We start from the raw sequence: 13560 nt of genomic DNA, 5'->3' as shown, positions 1-13560 counted from the left end.
ATTTTTAATCTTTATCTGTATTTTTTTAAAGTTATATTTCAGTGACGACAGTTGTGTTCAGGTACTGTTTTCAGTACTGTTTATTGTCACCCACCTTTCCATTATTCAGTTAGACTGTTTTTTCTGATTCATCAAATCCCACAGAAAAACTTTGCCATTTATTCTTTCTTTTTCCATTTCCTTCAGATCTGTTGAAATGTAATATGGTCTATTGAGCCAAGTGATTCATGACCAGAGAAACTTTCTGGATAATTTCTATTACCTTTTGGTTTCAAAAATAATCAGTAGCACATACCATTAGTAGTTTTCTTGTATCAATCCATTAATCATTTATAACTTGTCCATTATACTTCATTCTTCTCCTCTAGGGACAATGGCAACAGTTCCACTCATAAATCTCCCTTCATGTTTCACATTATTTTGCCAAATGCATATTGATATTTGGATGGCCAAGGCAAATTTATGCTTGGGCAACTAATGTGATTTTGTCTTATTATCAAGCTACTTTAGTTCCTGGAAGGCATCCAAAATTCAGCATGTGACCGTGCCTTTTCATATCCTTAATATTTGCATTTAAAATGACCATATGTTAAGTGCAGGTAGTCCAACAGAAATAATCAAGAACAGTATGAAAAGTAGCTTTTGTACAGCAGAAAACCAATAGTGATGCTTCCAGATATATAGTTTTAATTTTTCCAGACACCTGCAGTTTATTGTGGCACTACTGAAAGCGCATAAATTGTGCTCCATTGATGGTAGCTTTATTGTACAATCCTTTCATCTGGACACCTGTTTTGAATGGACTACAAGTAGTTGAAATGGACTCTCTTTCCCTAGAGAATGCTTCCTGCTATTTCATCTGTGAAGACATTTAAGTATTTTTCTACCTAGCTCATAACTGTTCTTCATATGTTGAAAGAAGCTGTATAATTTTATTTACTTATTAAAAAAGAAAAAAAAACTAAAGCAGTCAGTTTAGTGAAATACCAAGGGTCACGATCACTTGTGGTGAAATCTGTGAGTTAATGGAGCTGTATTCACTTATACTCAGCTGAACTTGGCATAATTCCTGAAATATAGTAAAGCTGAAGAACAGAGAATAGATTAACAGTTTAATGTAAGGGAATTGCATTGAAATTACAAGCTGCCTGGTGTATAAAGTGCTACAGATTACTAAGGGCAACCTTTCAAAAGTGTGATGGGGATTTAGGTGACCCACGCTTAATAACCTGAGGTTTTTTATAGCATTGTCATAGGCATATTGTTAGATAAAATCTTAATTCTTGTCAGGTTTATAGAATATACAGTATTAGATAAATAGGTTACTCAGGGACAGATAAGTAGAAGGTCTCGTAGACTTCAGTGACAATCGAACAAGGCTCTTACCATCCCTGTCAAGTGGGCTGGTGACGGATGACATCATACTTCTGTAGCTTCAATTGGCATAAATTGGTTCTACTGTTCCCTCCATGCATCTCACTGATAAACATCTCCCTTGCGCTGACATAGGCATTCATTCAGCCATGCATTACCCTGGGAACAGATTCGGGTTAAAACTGTTCTGAAGAGGTTATTTCTCAATGTATGTTATTTTGCTATTCCAGTTCATCGTGCAGCTCCGCAAACACCAGACAGTGGCACTCAGAAGAGCTTCACAGTGGTAGGAGAAAGCAACTCGGAGTGGGGGCAGCAAAGGGTAAGACCTCTCCTGGTATTACAAATTCTGGCTCATTCTTGCTTGAGGAGCTTGTTGAACAACATTGTTGGTCATAACAGTTTCATTCTTTGCTGTGCTATTTCATGATCTAGGAAGACTTGAAGGTATTTTTTATTCTATCTGAGTAAATCCTTTCTCTCAATTAGAAACAGCACTTACACCATAACACATTATCACAGAACATCGTCTGAACAGAAATTTGAAAATGTTGTTCTCCTCCTTCTTAAACTCCTTCTTTATTTAAGGATACTTTGTCCTTTTACTCCCCTGTTAAATAATTGTTCTTATGTCTTGACAGAAGAATATAATATATATTTTTCCATTCTTACTGCTATTTTCCTTAAAAAAATAATTTTCAATGGAGAAGTATATATGGTCATTATTTGGAAATGAATAAGACCAGATAACTGCACTGAGCTGTGAGAAAATTGTGAAATGGTATTGTAACCCTAATTCTGTGTTCACATGTAACTTATTTAATTTATTTCTTAGTTAGTTTGTATTCTTTTTCAGAAGTGGCTCATGTAAATTTTATATTTTTAACCACTGAGTCATGGGACAGTGAATGACACTGGGTACTGTTACTTTAAAAATGCGGTTCTTTCACCTGCTAAGGAAATAAATTTTGAACATTTTTGGTGATATTTCACTTTCCAAACCACCTAAGCAGTGTTTGACAAAACTAAATCTCCGGTGGGGAAAAAAAGAGGGTGGAGGGAATATCAGAAACTTCCAATTACTATTCCTGATGAAACATTTTTCAAATGATGATAGACTCAAATAGATAGACTCCCTTGAAAATAATTTGAAAGTATTAGATTCTGAGTACTTCGGAAATCTGCCTGTTTAATTTCTTAAACAAGAGTCAGTAATTAAATGCAATTAAAAAATGGCAGGATACTGAGACCACAGTTGTAGATAACTGAGGAGATGATAAAATCCCAGTGAGGACATTCTGAGTCCTGTGACCAGCTGCAAGTACAAGGTGTCACTGAAGAATACCAGTCCTTTCCCCTGTGTATATTACATAGTGCGTACTTTAAAAATAAGTGCTGTAGCACCAGCTTTGGATTTGTTTCCTATAATGGCTTGTGTTTTTAGCATTACCGAGTATCTAATCGAGTAGTTTAACTCCAGGCAACTGAGGACTTCATATAAATAAAAATGTGAAGGATTCAATGTAAAAGGGAAGGTCGAGTCCTTCTGGAGTTGTAGGTGGTTTAGTGCAAGAATGTAGAGGTAATAGTCTTAATAGATCTCTTTTGCACTTAACTTCCACTGTGCATATACATGCCCATTTACTTCTTGGCAGTCACTGTTTTTCTCTTGGTACTGTGGCTCTACCTCTATACCTCTTCATGGGAGAAATGCTTTGTTTTCTGTTTCCATGTTGCCTGCTACCCTGACTCCTTTTCACTGCTGAATATTAGACTTCTGCCTTGGTCTTGCTGGATCTGCTCCTGGATAGCTTCTGACTCTGTCAAGCCACATTTCTTCAAATCTCTGAGTATCTCCACCTCTTACATTCTAGGCTATATAAAGCTTTCCAATAGCTGGATAGTAATGTTTTTGATAGCATATATCTAGAGGTTTTCTCTTCAACTAAGGTGAAGTTACAGAAAAGTTTAGTGAAACTTAAAGTTAAGAGATCCAGCTCATCTAGGCTTGAAATGTTGCAGTCCACTTTTATCCAGATTAGGAACAAGTCAAAAATAATCACAGTCCTCCATGAGGGAGGATTTCATTGGAGATACCTAGTTTTATCTTCCTAATTTTTGTGTATCTAAACTGATGTAAGAACAAAAATGACAATATGCAAAATAATTAATTTCTAATAAACAAAGACTTTTTTTTTAATTGGAGATTATTTTTTCCCCAAGGACAGAGTAACTTGTTGGTTCAATTCCCTATGGCTCATAATTAGTACAAGTCATTATCGTGGTGGGTCCGCTAGCTGTGGTCAGAAAGTTCTCAGTTCTAGTATAGGCTGCCCACACAAAGACTGCCATTCTTTGAGGAGTATTGTTCAGAAGTTGCTGAAGGTGAAAGGTAGGGTAAGGTGATGGGATTTGCTGATAAGTGAAATTTAACCCTGCATTGATGTTTGGTTTTAGCAAAGCATTTTTATTTAACATTGAGGTTTTATTTGAATTAGCAGTGCTTTTGAACTAAAGCTAGTGATGTTCAATAAATTGCCCTTGCACAGAGGGGAAACTTGTTATGCCATGAAGGTAAAATTCAGTCATTCACAAGCACAATGTGGTCAAACATTTAATTTTTTTAGTAAAACCTTCTAATCTTAGAAAACTAACTTCCCTCTCATGGTTTCTAAGGTGATATATAAAAAAGCTATATTATTTAATTAATAAAGTGACTGACAATATCTAGGACATATGAAGACACTGTAGTAAAAGATTTATTGTTTCCAACAGTGTTCTGGTCTAACTAGTAATCTTATTATCAATAAACCAAATCTTGAAGGAATATTCGGTTTCTTAGGTGCTTGTGCACCTATTACAAGCCCTTAGAGACAAAAAAAGGAAGTTTTGTACTGTTTTGATCTTGAGACTGTTAAGATGTGAAAGTATGAAAGGACTGCAGGAAAAGAAAGAAGAAAGACAGTGCCATGGATTTGAAAACAGAGAATTAACTGAAAAATCATACCGAAAGAAATAGTTTACACCCTTCCCAAACATATTACACTTTTCATATTGCTTTTGTGCTTAAGGATGGGGAAAGAATTTCCCTTTGGAGAAAAGCCCCTTCCAGTTCCTTCTTAGGGTGGTATTAGATCCACGCTGTGCTTGAGCAAGGCTCTGACTAGATGCTATCTAATGAATGAAGCCGTGACACTGATACGCTTCTGTGAAAGGGAAGTAAGGAACATATGCCAGAAGGAGTGTGGTACAGGTTACATTGCTGTCATGCTGGATTAGGTGTGTTTTCGATGGATCGGGTGCAACAAGAAGGGTGGCGAAGGGGTGGCTAGAGGGCTCCAGTTCCATACTGAAACACAAGATGGAGGCTTAGGGCATCATTCAGTCAGTTTTCTTCAGAGACTACATCTTTCAGTCTGAATTTATGAAATTTGAAGTTTTGCCGCACTTCTAGCTTAACTAAATTTATACAAGGGACTTGTAATAGACCAGCCTACAGGACTCTTATTTCAGAGACAAACCAACTACTGAAACGTGATATAGAGAGATCGAAGCAAAAAACCTCAGTTAGGTTTATCAACAGAAAAGAGCACCATTTGTTTTCAATACTAATGTCTAGACAAGGCATAGCTGTACCACATTATCACCTCAGCTAGCTCATGAGCAGGCAGAGTTCACCGCTCAAATATGTTCCTGGGCTAACATGGCTAGGTATCATTCAAGATCTCGGTTAGCAGATGGACTCTGTAGTGTGCTCTATTGCACTCTGATTCTGGGAAATACATGTGGAGTCAGCTTTGGTATATCTGTGTTGGATATGTCTATGATCCTGCAAGGAGGAGAGACAGAAAAGGTAGCAGAAATATGTGCTGGTTGAGTGTTAGCGAGCCTCTCTGCATTGAGTTATCTGAGATTAATCATTTCACTCTGAGTGTATACCTGACCTATTCCAAATTTAATTTAAAGTGTCTTAAGGTGTCAAGGTTTTAAGCTGTGTTTGCTGACGTAAGTTATGACTGTTCCAGTTCTTCCATTTCAAAATAGCTTCACTTTACATTTCCGTAATTGAAAGATCTGGCTCATGTTCTTCTCAGGTGTAGTATCTGGAGTAACAGATGCTAAATAATCGGAAAGAGTGAAAGGAAACTGTAAGTCACAATCTCCCTCTTATGCGACTTCCTTGTAGCTGTTCCCTGTAGCATACGTCCTCTGTAGCTGTTTATTCCAGGAGTTATCCAACACTGTAATCATTTTGCTGTTGAAATGTTGATGAGCTTTCATAGTTCCTCTTGCTCTCCATTTGCATTTTATTTTTTAAGTAATGTATTCTTAGGCCAAAGTGTGTCTCTCCTCTGTGCTGTAGATTCAGCCTTTGCAGTAAGGGGCATACCCCTCTTCTCCTTGGCGATCCCTTCTCAGTGTTGCAGTTGTGTCCTGACTTGAGGAGGGAGAGGTACGTTCTTTAGTATACCTGTGCTTTGGGGTATAAAAGAGGGCCTTTGCCTTAATTTGCCTGGGATTTCTCTGAGGGGAGACCTAGGTGAGGGAGGGTGAGGCATGCAGCATGGCCGCCTCTTCTTGTGAAGGGAGGGCTGGAACCAAGGCTGTGAAGTGCACTGGACAATGGGTGTCTGCCCCATACCAAAGTTTCAGGTTCAAGAAAGCACATGGTCATGTGTTAAAGATTGTCCCTAATCACAACAATAATTATATAAACTCTTAAGCTAAGTATCTTCTTAAATACTATCTTGACTCCAGAGTACTTCCACCTGAGAGAGGGAGAAGGAACTCAACCTTAGGGAAGTCATCAGAAGATGGGAGAAAAGAAGTCTAAAATGGGAAATCCTGGGTACCTGCAGAGTTCTATAACTATTTTCAATTTCACTTAGAACTTTAAGCCATCTAATTTCGTACGTGTCTACATGCATTTCTATCACTCCGAATAGTCAGAAGTTTATATGGTACATACTTTCAGAAAAGATACTCGGCAAACCTGTAAGCACATGTTGATTTACTGTCTCACCTTCAAAAGGTAGTGTGGATAGAATTTCTTCTACCTATAGATAACGGTAAATTCATAAGCACATGTGTTTGTGCTGTTCGAGTATGATCTAATGATTAGGCCCTGTAGATCCTTAGGAAAATTCTGGACCTCAAATATGCAGTGTCAAACAGGAGCGCATGAGATACACTGAGCTGGAGTTTGGCTATGTCAGCGTGCTGCATTGTAGTGGCTGCCCTGCAAGCCCTTTTGATTTCCAGTGTTCAAGCTCATTCTCTGTGCTGTGCAGCCCTAGCCTTGCTGTGTTTGCAATGCGTTACGCTGCCTGAATGCAAAAGGTTATCTCTAAAGCTGGCAGGATGATACAGCCCAGCAAACCTTTAAATGAAGCAGCTAGGAAGATAGAGTTCCTTGAAACCCACCCTGCTAAAGTGACATAGCTGTTTGGGAAGACAGCGGATATCTGCAAATATATATATATATATACACACACACATACAAAAAAATATAATTTCTACATTCTCTATATATAATTTATATAATTTCTACATTCTCTTAAGAGTAGTTGTATTGTAATTTCAATACACTGCTGTATTGCACTGCTAAATCAAAATCCCTTGTTACATCAAGTGTCTACAAATGAGTAAATTTGGTATTATGCATTAAACCCTCTTCATGTGGAATATCTTAAAAGACCTGGTCAGAGAGTACTGAACTCTGACCGGGAATACTTTCCCTAAATCCACACCATGTCTATTCAGGGAAGCCAAGCGGATGTGTATTGATGTCCTCCTGTTTTAAATTTATTTCATGAGTTTTCTGAACTTTCTGAGAAAAGAAATTAAACTTTATTCTGAAGAGCCCATGTCATACCTGTATGTGCTGTTTCTGTCAATGTGCTCCCTGTGGGAGCTTGCTCTTAACCTGATTTGGTTGCTACCAGAAGGTGTACGCCAAACAGTCCATCAGGAAGTAGTTAGTCAAGTTAATTATGTAATCTCTTTGCACATAGTGTTGATTATCTTCAGGTATTCATAGCAAACATTCATATATGTTTTAGGAGGGAGTGTATGTTAGATATACTAATATGAACCTTAATTTCAGCATATGTTTCACTGGTCTTCCCTTTCTTATTCTTTTTCTTTGCAAAGGCAGCATTAAAACAATACCGTTCTTCTGCCGTACTGCAGAAGAGACAGATAAGGTCCTGTTGATGCCCAGTAAAAATGTGTTCTGCTCCAAAGTCTGGCTACTGAAGATGTCTTCAGACTTTAATTAGCTTCTGGAAAGTTTTGTTCCAAGAGAGATAAGAAAATGGTAGAAACTTTGTAAGGTTTTGATTAATGAAAGGAATATAACATTGGTCTGTTTTTGGTATTTTGTTAAATAAAAAAAACAAAATAAAGTGGAAGATAAATGTGTCAAAACATCAGTCAGGTTGAATTGGCATATTGTTTCTTTTGTATTGGTAACCTATGGCTGTGTCCTGTTGATTGATTTATGTTTTCATCAATTCATTAATTTTCTTCAATTTGATCTTTTTAGCCTTTATTAGGATAACAATAAGATGGTATGGGTATTGTAAAACTGAATTTTATCACAAAGAGAAGCCAATACATTGACCTGTCAATTAACAGAGTATGTCTTAGACAGAAGCAGGTAGCTGTGCATCCACTAGGTATATATTATATTTTGAGTCACTTAGTGAATAAGATCCAACCATATGTGAATGTTTTGATGCTGAGCCCAAAGCAGAAAAACCAAGAGTAGAAAGGTTTATTAGCCTGAGTACATGTTTCTGTTCTAACATTAAGTAATAAGGATTGGAGTTTTTGTTTTCAGAGACAAGCTATAACAAAGTTTCCTGTCTCATTAGTGTTAAAAATATCTCACTTGTTGCCTAGTGACCTGAGATGACTCCTTCAATAGCAGATGCTTTTATCAATAAACCAAAATCAGTGGCTATGTTGTCATGGCTTCCCTCCCCCTCCCCTTTCCTTTATTTGACCTTTTCACTTCTCAGTGTGACTCCCAGTGACTGTTTCAGTATAGGAAAGCATGCGTGCAAGTCGGTAAATGCGCTTGGTTAGCAAGTTGGTGACTGCTGTTGGTTATACTCTTTTGTTGGTATCACACATTACAGACAAAAAAGCTCCAACCTAGCAGCATAAAAGAGAAGAGGTTATTATGCTATCTGTTGGGTTTGTCATGGCATTCAGTATTCCCTCTTTAAGAAGTATATGTGTATCTCAAGCTATGTGCCTGATGGAAAGACATACTTCTGAAAATAAATTCATTCATGAAAGTACCTCCCTGACCATTTGTATTTTACCGTGATCAGGACAGTTAATCATAATCTTGATGGTATGGTGGAAGACCTGCTTTTCCACAAGCAAATGCTCTTGTGAATGAAAGAATTGTAAAAATATTGAGATGTAAGAATTAATTGTAAAGGTGAAATTCGGCTAGATACTAAGAATCTCTGCAAAAATCTCATTTCCAAACCATGCAGCAATGTGGTCTGATGGGAGTCTCCCTGCAGAAACTTCTTACCTCTTCACAGCAGAGTTATCATGTTATCTTTTGAAAGGGGAAGAATTGTATGTAATTTGTTTTTGCGTTAAGTTTACCAGATTAAGTCTATTGTTCAGAGCGGGAAGAACCTTGTTTGGGCTTAAGAAGGTATTTTGATTCTATCCGTTATACCGTTTCAGCAATATACTCCGTAGCAGGTCTATTGATCTTACAAGAACAGTAAGGGACTAGTGAGGAACTTCTGGTACTGTATTTTCTAATCTTCCTTTACAGAGAATTTATTCATGCTGAATAACATTTTGTGTCTCTTATTAAAAATTCATATCTCAGTCTCATATACTGATGTCATACACATGATGTGACATGGTAACCTGAATCATGAGCTTATAACATATCAGATCTTTATAAGTCAAGGTATTTCCACAAAAAAGTTGTAGGAAGACGAAAATGGAAGGTGTTAAAAAAAAAAAAAAGTTGGTGTGCTCTTAAAAAAAAAAAAACAACCAACCACAAACAGACAAAACCCCCACCCTCCAAATCATACAGACTTCTTAAACTTAGAGTCTTTGGAAGAGACCTGAGAGTATTGAGCACAGTAGTAAATTCATTATTTCTCTTCATGTTTTTTTCTAATTTTATTCTAATACCGCTAGTTATTGTGAAAACCAGTGTATTACAAATCAAATGCGTATGAAGATCAGTATCCTGCCTAGCAGTAGGTTCAGAAGAAAGCCCACAGAGTAAGAGCGAAGCAAGCACACAGATTTTATCCGTATGCATTCTCAGTGCTAAGAACATGCAGCTCCAGTGTTTCCTGAGCCTGAGATAGTTTTTTGTGTTTAAGATGGATTATTCTTCCATGCATTTATCAAATCTCCCATTAACTTATCTAAATGAATGTTCCATGAATGTTCATCCTATAGACAGGCAGAGGATGTGATATTGATTTTTTTTAAGCACTATTATTTGTACTCCAGGTTCTTGGAAATACTCATTTATCCTACACACTATACATATACCTGACAAAATCCAGTCTTCCCCCATCCCTATATTCCGTATCCCACTTTTAAGCCTTCCCCCATCCTTTTATCTCTAAGGTCTGTACCGAGAGGCATTCTGGCCCTTAATTAACTAAACAATTATAATCTATTAAAAAAATACTAATGACATGCATTAACTGTGGTTTGCCTCCCTTTTTCCTATTTTGGCAGTGGGTAATAAACAGCAGTCTTCAGGTGTAAACATTGAATGTCTGACTGAGACATTTCATCCCTAAATTAATATTTGCAATGGCAGATACTCCGTCCAGTATGATAATTCATCAAAGCCACTGAGGACCAGCTTCCATCTTCTGTAACTGCAAGTGCACAAGTGCACCCTCAGTAAGTTTGCAGAGGACATCAAGTTGGGTGGGAGTGTTGATCTGCTGGAGGGTAGGAAGGCCCTACAGAGGGACCTGGACAGGCTGGATCGATGGGCCGAGGCCAATTGTATGAGGTTCAACAAGGCTCAGTGCCGGGTCCTGCACTTGGGTCACAACAACCTCATGCAATGCTACAGGCTTGGGGAAGAGTGGCTGGAGAGCTGCCTGGCGGAAAAGGACCTGGGGGTGTTGGTTGACAGCCGCCTGAACATGAGCCAGCAGTGTGCTCAGGTGGCCAAGAGGGCCAATGGCATCCTGGCTTGTATCAGAAACAGCGTGGCCAGCAGGACTAGGGAAGTGATCGTCCACTTGTATTCGGCACTGGTGAGGCCACACCTCGAGTACTGTGTTCAGTTTTGGGCCCCTCACTACAAGAAGGACATTGAGGCACTGGAGCGTGTCCAAAGAAGGGCAATGAAGCTGGTGAAGGGTCTGGAGCACAAGTCTTATGAGGAGCAGCTGAGGGAACTGGGGTTGTTTAGTCTGGAGAAGAGGAGGCTAAAGGGAGACTTTATTGCTCTCTACAACTACCTGCAAGGAGGTTGTAGCGAGGTGGGGGTCGGTCTCTTCTCCCAAGGAACAAGCGATAGGACAAGAGGGAACGGCCTCAAGCTGCGCCAGGGGAAGTTTAGGTTGGATATTAGGAAAAACTTCTTCACTGAAAGGGTAGTCAGGGATTGGAACAGGCTGCCCAGGGAAGTGGTTGAGTCTCCATCCCTGGAGGTATTTAAAAGACGGGTAGACGTGGTGTTTAGGGACATGGTTTAGTGGTGGACTTGGCAGTGTTAGGTTAATGGTTGGACTCGATGATCTTAAGGGTCTTTTCCAACCTTAACGATTCTATGATTCTATGATTCTATGAATATGATGCTGCACTTGCCTTGACGGTTTCATGCCTTGTTAGCTTATAATTTAATGGAAACGGAATAATGAAACGGAACACAATTTAATCTTCAGAATTAAGTTTCTTTTCACCTTACCCTTAAATTCTCTAGTGGCATGTTCCTGTATCTATTCCCTGAAACAATATTTTTTGATAACATCAAAAAGCTTAAAGTGATTGGAAGGGTTTACGTGGAATTCAGGAGATTCTGGTAAAATGCTGTATTGTGGCACTGACTTTTTGGGGTAAACTTGAGCAAACTACATAATCCTTCTGTTTCTCACCTGTCTAAATTAGAGATAACAGTATTTTACTGAGATACCAATCCGCTGAGGCATTTTAGTAAGTTAGATCAGGTTGGTATGAAAGAATAGCTATTAGGAAAACAAATAAAAGTATAAACCCTTGTTTGAACTGCAAAAAAAATGTTGAAAACAGCCTGTTAGAAGTTGTGTCAAATTGCCTGTAGTGTGGAATCCTGTTCTTCAGGAGCTGCTGGAACTAATTCTTCCCTCATACCAATTCTACATTGTCCAGTGGTGTGGCAGCCTGTGATAAGAGACTGTTCCACATTTAGAAAATAAGAATAGCAGCTGAGCTAAGGATGTTGCTGGAGACTTAACTTATATATTTTGACTTTTAAGGGCTTAAGTCAGACCCCCAACTTTATTTTAATGTATTTTATATTGAATTATAACCATCATCCTACTTACCTCCCATCTGCTAAGCTGCTTAGAAAGTAAACAGTATGTTCTGCCTAAGCATACGCACTGAAAATAAACTGTCAAAGAGCCATTACGGGATTATTCTTTTGTTGTTGCTGTCATTGGGTGAGCTGTTCCTCATATGCTCGCTAAATTGTATGACTGGTTTTTTATATACTCCTTGCTTTATTTGCCAAGGTGTCTCTGCTCACTTGTTTTATATAACATGTTACTGAAATGAAATGGAGAAGCTTTACTCTGCAGCGTTCATTCCTGCCTGCCAGATGGCTAAGTGACTTCTGCTTCAGAAGTCTCAACATTTTCATGCCCTGACAACTGGATTTACAAATTGTGTGATTTGGGTATCTTGAAATGAGAGGCAAACAGCTATTAAAAAAAGAACCTGCTACCTACCTGTTCTCATTTAGTTTTAAGTCTCTGATGTGATCCTTAGATACTTCACTCCATTCCAATCTGATCAGAACCTCCTCTATGTTATCCCAACCCTACAGAAATCTCCCATGGTTTTACTTACTGATTGAGATCTCTGGGTAAGAGTAGATGTTTCTTTTTATTTTATATTACCTTATCCTTCAGAGCTTCTTTTCAAAAGTCAAGTTTTATTTCCTTTCACCATCCCTTTGAGGGTGTTTCACAAGAAATTATCCACAGAACATATATAAACAAATAATGTATTTATATACCCCTCATATATATATATATATACACACCCCTTAAAAAGAGGGGTATTTTGTAATAGCTAAATTAATACTGTATAATGTTCCACAGAAGAGAGCTATATGAACTGTCTGAAATTAATGGAGAAGGAGAAAACACTATGGAAAGAGATATTTAAGTGCATTAGCCAAAATGTTCTGCTTGGTCTATGTAAAGGCACAGATTTGGGAGTATGAGAATCACAGGTCAAATGTGACATGTATCAGCCAATGAAAAAGAAAAAGGTTATGGGTAGCAAGAATTCTGAAATGTGATGTTTTTTAATTTCCTTTTTAAATAGCAAGGGGAGTTGTTCGTTTTTACAGTTTCAATAATACAAAATAAAGTGTCATTATTTCACTTCAGGTCAAGCTCTATGGCTTGAGTCTTGTGAAATAGGATATGGGGGTTTGGTTTGTTTTCTTTTGTTCATGATTTTCTTTGCATTTGATTGACCTGAAATGATGTTCTATTATTTGGGTTAGAGCACTGTGCAAAAAAATGTAGTCTCATCAAACTCAGTCCTAGCAATCCCTTAGGACCTCCTATCCATCGGAATTTACTGAATATTCTGTAGTAGACACTGTGCTGCTAGGTCGTTGTATTGGAGAACCCTGAGTCAGTCTTAACAATATTATTAAAGCATAATGTTGCTGTAAAAAACCAAGTGAACACATCACTCTCTTCAATAATATTGGAATGTTGTTCCAAGAATATTTCAATCCTTGTCATGTAATGATACTGTTGCAGGAATGGATGTTTTCACATAACGTGAACTACTACCAGACATAATAAATTGGCAGGGGTTGATACCAGTGATGTACGAGACAGTTGGAAAAGAACACTTCAATCTCTCTTGACAGTAGGCTTACATGGTAACAGTCCTCAGCAGTTCCTCAGCTGGTACCTTCTGCTATGTCAA

This window comes from Nipponia nippon, unplaced genomic scaffold, assembly GCF_047370975.1.
Source record: "Nipponia nippon isolate SJK-2023a ecotype South Korea unplaced genomic scaffold, ASM4737097v1 scaffold_6, whole genome shotgun sequence".
NCBI classification, from domain to species: domain Eukaryota; kingdom Metazoa; phylum Chordata; class Aves; order Pelecaniformes; family Threskiornithidae; genus Nipponia; species Nipponia nippon.
Note: the sequence above shows the minus strand (reverse complement) of the source record.